Raw genomic sequence first — 7,996 nt, forward strand, 5'->3', positions numbered from 1 at the left:
GATGCTCTGGTGGGGGGGGGGTGGGAATGTGGTTGATAGCTCCCCCCACCCCGCATTTCTAATGACCAGCACAGTTTATTGTTCATGTTCAAATGCTTTCACAGTATTATAGAGGGAAGTTCATTTATTGTTACATTTTTGCTCCGGTAATACAGTTATTGGCTTGTATATTTATGGGCCACCCTGACTATAACCATGGTGTGTGATGGTCACCACCCCCATCTGTATGTGACTGCATGAGTTCTCTCTCCGGGTCATGGTGCCTGGTCTGTTTTTGTGTTTATTGCAATAAAAACAGTTGTTGACTTTAACAAGCTTCCTCGTCTGTTATTATGGACCAAATGCTCATCACACTGGTGTCAGGAGTGTGATCAGAAATTGACAGCGAGATGGAAGAGCTTAAGACTTAGGGAGAGGATCTGGGAACTGAGCATCGTGACTTCCCAGGGAATCCTGATGGGATGAGCGTACGCTGGCTCCCCAACCCGGAGGACATGGTGGAGCATATCACTCGCCTCCCTTTTGGCCCCCACCGGGGAACTCAAGATGCCTCAGCCATGGAAGGATGGGCACAACCGCAGATGCCACCAGAGGAAGAGGAAGACCAACAGGTCTTGGCGATTAGTGCCACAAGGTCCACCCTGGAGCTCCCCAGATACAACAGTAGCGGCCGCCTGGAGGCTTACTTAGTGCAACTCGAACTTGCCGCATGGCACAATGTGTGGAGCCCCACCAAGATGGCGGTGCACCTTGCCCAGATACTGAAGGGAGATGACCTGTGGGCCAACACAACACAGCGGAACCAGGGGCAAGCACTTCAGGTGGAAGCTGGCAGCAAGGTAGACCTCCCCACCATGGATCTCCAGCAGCCACTCAGCGATTTGGTCTGGCCTGGATAAAGGGATGGCTGAGCATGGGATGACGGCTGGAGTGGGTGGAGGCTAAAAACCCTATACTGTCAGTGGGGCAAGCTGGAGATGCACAATGGACTGCTGGTCCGGCGGTGGGAGTTGCCCGATAGCGACAGACATCTGCTACAGCTGGTGCTTCCCTGGGGGCTGCGTGCCATGGTGCTCCGGTGGGTACACGAGCTGGCGGGGGCCGGCCATTTCAGGGTTGCGTGAACAATTCATTTGGCCTGGGTGCAGGCAGGACGTGGAGCTGTTCACGCACTGCTGCATCGCTTGCACGTCCTAGTAGGGGCTGGGCCGCCAGTCTAGGGCGCCGATGCAGCTGTACGTGGTGGAGGCCCCAGTGGAGCACGTCGGGGTGGGCATCCCAGGCCCCTTCACCCACACTGACACCAGGAACCACCTGCGGCCATGGATTACTTCACAAAGTGGCCAGAGAGTATGCGGTCCCAGACCAGAGTGCGATCACTGCTGCTGAGAGACTTGTAGAGGAGATCTTCTGCTTTTCGGCACCCTTGAGGAACTCCACAATGACCAGGAGTGAAACTTTGTGTCGTAGGTGTTTGGTGAAGTCTGCAAGTGTCTGGGAATCACCAAAACATGGACCACTTCCTTTTCGTCTGCAAAATGATGGGCTGGTGGAACGCTTCAACCGCATCCTCGGCAACCAGCGCAAGCATGATTGGGATCACCACCTATCCCTAGTATGGTTGGCACACTGGACAGCTGTTCAAGAAAGCACCAGGTGTATGCCAGCTGTGCTCATCTATGGGCGGGAGCTTAGCACACCGGTGGATCTGGTGTTTGGGCCTCGTTCCAGGCCAGAGATTCCTGGGGAGGCCGGCTTAATTTTCTGCGGCACCTCAGAGGGTTCCTACTGGATGTTCTTGATGTGGTTCAGCAGAACCAAAGTGCAGCCAGTGGACATCAAAAGCGAGTTTATGATGCCCGCAGCAGGGGACAGGACTTCACTGGAGGGTGGGTGGGGGGACCAAGTATAGGTCTACTGCCCCTTCCAGAAGAAGGGACTAGCTCCCAAGCTGGGAAGCCACTAGAAGGGGCTGGGAGAGGTGCTCAAATGCATCTCCGATGTTGTATATCGGGTACAGTTGCCTGAGCGGCGATGTCAACCACCATCAGGACTTTTGGACTTTGTTATGGACTCTGAGGTTGCAGGGGACAGCTGACCCTTGTGGTGAAATGCTTTTGTGGGATTACGGTGGGAAGTTCAAGTTAATTTATTGTTACATTTTAGCTTGTGTATTTGTGGGTCACCCTGACTGTAACCGGGGTTTGTGATGATCACCTCGCCCTTCTGTATGTGACTGAAGGGGTTCCCTCCCTGGGTCATAGCACCCAGTTTGTCTTTGTGTTTATCACAATAAAAACAGTTATTGTGTTTGACGAGCCTCCTTGACTGTTCCTATGGACCAAATGCTCGCCACAATAGGCTCTTTAATTTAGAAAAATGTCCCAAGGTGCTAAAAAGAGATGCAAGGTCAGAGATAAAAGGAGGAAATCTTACAAGAAGGGGGAAATGGAAAGGTATATAGGGTTTTGAAAGCAACCATGAGAGAAGGCTAAAGGCAAAGATGGTAATGTTGAGACAAAGGAAATTGGGGATATACAGTGGGTTAATAGAAATCTGAATTACTGAGCTGGGTTATAGGGCTGTGGGAGCTCATGAAAAATCAAGGACAAGGGACCAGGAAGAAATCTAGGGATATGGTTTAAACTGAAGATGATGGAAGCAAAAGAAAGAGATGGAGGAATAGCCACGCACAAGGATAGAGATTGAGTGCGGGGGTGGAGGAAAGGAAAATTCCCTGAAGGAGAAAAAATGTTGAATTGACTGAACAAACAAGGGAAAAAGATCCAAGAGGCAAAAAAAATAGAAGTTACTGGCTGGAGCGTGCAGCAGCAGCTAAAACATGCACAGCAAAGAATGAAGAATCAGTTTATGGCACAGCTCCAATTAGAATTGACATATCCTGGTGGAAAACAAAGAACTTTACTACAGGTGCCAAGAATTGCTACACTTAATACCTGATTTTTACAACACGCTGGGATATTCAATTTGCTAGTTCCCAACCAACAGGCGCAAAATTTGCTATCTTCTATAAATATTTAGTGGGAGAATGTTGTTTTGATTTATTTTGCTTCATTGCATCTCTGTTCGAATTTTGTTGTAAAAATCATATACCCACATCAGTGAAATTCTTTTGGCCATGGTAACATCAAGATTTCTGTATTTCTGGAAGTGAAGAAAAACATAAAAGTTGTTTTTCCCCCTTCGTCCTTAAGTTAAACCCTGCTGACTTGTAAACTTTCCTCATTTATATAACTGGAGTTTATTTTGGCTCCAGGACATTCAGTACAATGCTGACAATACTACAGGGTTTTTAAATGATTCATTCTGCCACTGAAGCCAGAAAACAGTTGCTCTCTAGTTAATTGTGCAGGTTTATTGCTACCATAGCACCTAGAGATCCTAATCAGCAAACATCTGTTGCCCACGGTAACTCAGGAAAAGAAACAAAAGAGCTAGCTATATCCAGCACTACAATTACCCAATTCCTAGAGATTAACTGATTTATTTTTTTAAACTTAATAGCTCTCTGAAAATACTGCACACATAGAAATGTCACTGTATGCAAGATAACATATTTATTATTTGAACAACTGACTGCCAGACTACTTCTTGTAGGGGAACGTAAGTACTGCATCCAACTAATAGTTAATTCCTTCTACGTTTTGCACACTGATTTTACCCTTCATAAAGCAGAGTAAAACAGGCTGAGAATTGTTCATTCTACATCAAATCATTTGCTTATTTACTCGTTGAGTCCAGCAAGGCGAGCCCAAGTGATTGACAAGCGCAACTTGACCTCTCCGCTGCAAAATATTCAGTGATTTTAGTCTCTGCTAAATCAAAAATGCAGTTCCTCTGACTATAAAATAACATCTGGAAGAGTGACATAATGATAATGGGCAGATAGGAGTACTGAGCACATTGCACATATACGTGGTTAATATACAGCAGTATTCAACGCACAGAAAAGATCACAAAGGTTAAGCCCATTTTTATGCAAGTGTAGCAATGACAAAACAAAACAAGCGGGCTGATCTTGTCGCAAGTCCTCTTTGACAGAGCTGAAATCATAACAGGCTTACTGTGTCCTGGCTATTATTTTCCCATCCCTGTCATTTAGTTTAATCTAAATAGGCCTATAGCAGAAGGAATAACACACTAAATACCTTGCTGTTTAATTTTCAAAAGCTCTATGGATCAAGTCGATCGGCCTACTTGTCACAGAACATGTTTTTAATTTTAACTCAGCTTTAATGGAGAAAGACTACATAGATTTGAAATTATGTCAAAGTTACTGTTTAATATCAGAACAAGATTAATCTTGATTTAATGCTGACTTTCTCGATACTGAGCTTGCTCCAAGGTATGAATGCCTGACTCATTGGACTGGAATGGTAATGGGCATAAACCCCGGACTGTGCTCAGTTAGCTGACTTTAACCAATAGGTCTTGGACCTTACTGGGGAGATTATTTTTGGAAGTTTTGTGGGTGATTGTCCATCATGTCCGACAATGACTGGAAGCCTGAGTGGGAGAGTTTTTGAAGTAGAAAAGGTATTGCACTTGCAGCAGTTCCATTTTCTCGTCTTCAGAAGTCCAGGTCCAATTGTACGAGCAAGTGTCATAAACTGGAGTGTTCCTTGGTTGCAGTGGATGACCATGACTTTTTCTGGGCCTTATCATGCCCTTTGCTCTCCATGAAGCTTCGCAGAACCACTTCCCTGGCCTTTGGATCTCACTGTAAATCTCATCTGCCCAGTCCACTGGAGCTGTCTTCAGATACCAGGACAGGCACGTCCCTATCTCACTGGGGTACGAGGCCACCAGCTACCCTCGCTTTCCGAAGCGGTGTACCGGGATGTGGCCGCCGTCGCATGCAAATAGCTACTCGAAGTCACAGGTGAGAGCTGAGTATCTGAAGGGGACCAAAGGTGAGTGAGCTGCCCCAGACTGGGCATGATAAGCCTCTTCACCAGAGATACTACACCTCCCTAGACACCATATACCCCTTGGAAGGTTTACAAAAAAAAGCAATCAAATAGATGTTAATACTGTCATGTAAGAATTGTGCTCCACTCGTAACCCACCAACTTCTCAGATTCTTGAATCGCATTGACATCCACTGACAACCTTGAACCTTGTTGATCTTCCATTGAAAGATGTTTGAAAGTAAATGCTGTCAAGAGGCACATTCTATGGCGCAGGACTATGTACTCAGGGAAAAACTGAAACTTGGAACAGCCACTGCAAAAGCTTTGGGAAGAAAGGTTGTTGTCTATGGTTCTCCCAGCCTGGAATACTAAGGGTCGATTAGATTTTCCTTCATTGCACAACCTTGGTTCACAGATTATAATTTCTAGATTTTTTCTCACAGCTAATGCAAAATATACAAGGCACATAGGGGTCTCCTGAAGGAGCTCACTTCAAATGTTTCATTACTGTTCTCCAACATTTTGTTATGCATCCCTAGCTCATGGTCGCACAAGATGATACACATGAGCAGAACCTGCACCTTCAACAGTATTTTGTTACTTATCTAGATATTCATTTACTTTCTCAGTTCTCAGCACATAATGTAAGTTCTAGTCTGTTTTTTTTATTTTTAGCTGAGCTGCAATAATGTTTAAGCTTAGCATAGTTACATAAAATGTCTTCTTTACTGATCTACGCATAAACATTGCTGATAATAATCTTCAAGATCAGCATCATTTTGCTTTTTCAGTCTAGCATTTTTTTTTTGTATTTTGTCCTGAGTTTCACATGTTTTCATATTTTCTTACAACATGGGAGGAGGGTTGTTTGGTCCTCAGATCTCCGATGGCTCTCACAACATTTCCATCGAGCTACTTCCAACATATTTCTCTTTAAGCTATTTCTAGAAATTCACAAAGATCTTCTGGCATTTCACAAATCAGATTGGTGTTATCAGTAATGCACGTATTGGCATCGTTCCACCCCACAATGAAAACCAATCCTGGAAAATTCTCTAACACTATCTTATATTCTCTTGTTGATATCACAAACTTTCAAAAATGTTGTTACTGATTATCACTCCACTTATCCAATTGTAAAAGTCTTTTATCACTGTTATCAAGGATTTGCCAATAAATGATATGCTGGACAAAATTGTTGGTCATTCTATTCCTCTCTGAAAGTGTTCTTGAATGCCATGGAATCACAAGATTTTTTTTGTTTGGAGACTACAAGGCAAAACTGCAGATATTCAGAAAATGCAATAAACCCTTAGCAGTTCAGGCAGTACAAACAAGAGAAAATCTTCCAGATGCTGGGAGGACCCAGGTTCTCGGCCCGAAACGTCAACGGTACTTTCCTCCATACACGCTGTCTGGCCTGCTGAGTTCCTCCAGCATTTTGTGTGTGTTGCAGTCCAGGCAGTGTTAACGTTTCAGGAGATAACCTCAAGAAAGTTCTAAAAATAATCATCCATTTCCAAGTTGCTGGGTAGTGGGAGGGATAAAAGAATAAATGGAATGTTCCTGGGCACAACACATTGACGCGATCACGCAGCAGCTACATTTCATTTGGAGTCTGAGGAGACTCACTATCTTGCAGAGGACTCTGACTGGTTACAACACTACCTGGCATGGAGGTTCCAATGAATTGGATCAAAAGAAGCAGCAGAGGGCTGTAGATTCGGCCAGCTCCGTCATACAAGATTCTCCACCATTAAGGACATCTTCTTAAGCCAGATCCTCACCGCGTGGGTCACGCTCCCTTTTTCACTACAAACATCAGCGCAAAGATACAGGAACCTGAAGACCCACACTCAATACTTTAAGAACAGCTTCTTCCCCTCGGCCATCAGATTTCCAAACGGTCCATGACCCCATGAACACTACCTCACTCTTCCTCTTTTGCACTATTTAATTTAATTTCACTCCTGAATTACAAACCTGAGACTTCTTATTCTGAATTGCTTCACCCTCATTGCATGGGGAGACTTAAATTGTACATTTTTTACCCACCTCTCTAAGAACAAATCATACTCCATTGATATCTGAATAAAATCACTGATTATCTGGAGAAACACCAATGTTCCTACAGTTACTGTGTACTTAAATCACTTTTGCCATTGTAATAATGACAGATTAGTGTCAAATTTGTGTTCGGACTTTCTCCACCTGCCAGAATTTTATTAAAGATTTCACACTTCCTTATTTGACCGGAATTCTGGCTTTGATACCTTAAGTGCCTGCCCTGCTCCAAGAAACCTTTCTTCCAGCATGAGATTAGATAACGAACGCTAGCAGTCAGTTTTACGGACAAGCCTGATGTCCGTAAGAAACCCTTTCACCAGATTTCCATGGATAACAATTAGGAACAAGAACCTGCCAAAATTCTTACTTTTCCCAAAGCATCTGAAGTATCTCGACTTCTGGTAAGATCTATTTTACCCAGTAAATCAATCACAAATTTCTGCCTTTTAGCTTCACTAAGAATCTGAGTTTATATTGAGTCTTCCTGAAATTGAAATTTATTATAAATAGGATTTAACAGCTTTTTTGTGTCACATGGAGGTCATGTGTAATACTGTAAATGTACAAAGCTGCATTTAGCTTTAATAGGGTTTAAAGATGAAGTGAATTAATTGAGATAAGCTGTGGCAAAAGAAAACAGATTGTTTTATTTACAGCATCAGTTTTGAACTGTGCTTTCTCCTGATTTGTATAGATAAAAATTACATATATATACACACACACACACACACATATATATACATACTGTATATAAAACACACACACACACACACACACACACACAAACACACATATTAAAAAATTCTATTTACTAAAGAGAAAATTAAATCATCACAATTCCCCAGGCAACTGACAAATATAGTCAACATGGAATCAAATGAAGAAAGCTAATTAAAATTCTGCCTGGTAATGTTTTGCCTGGGAAATCATTGTTATTTTGGTATTTATTTATTGACTAAGAAATGACTGGGGGGTGAACATGACACAATACATTT

This window comes from Hemitrygon akajei, chromosome 2, assembly GCF_048418815.1.
Source record: "Hemitrygon akajei chromosome 2, sHemAka1.3, whole genome shotgun sequence".
In the NCBI taxonomy this organism is placed as follows: domain Eukaryota; kingdom Metazoa; phylum Chordata; class Chondrichthyes; order Myliobatiformes; family Dasyatidae; genus Hemitrygon; species Hemitrygon akajei.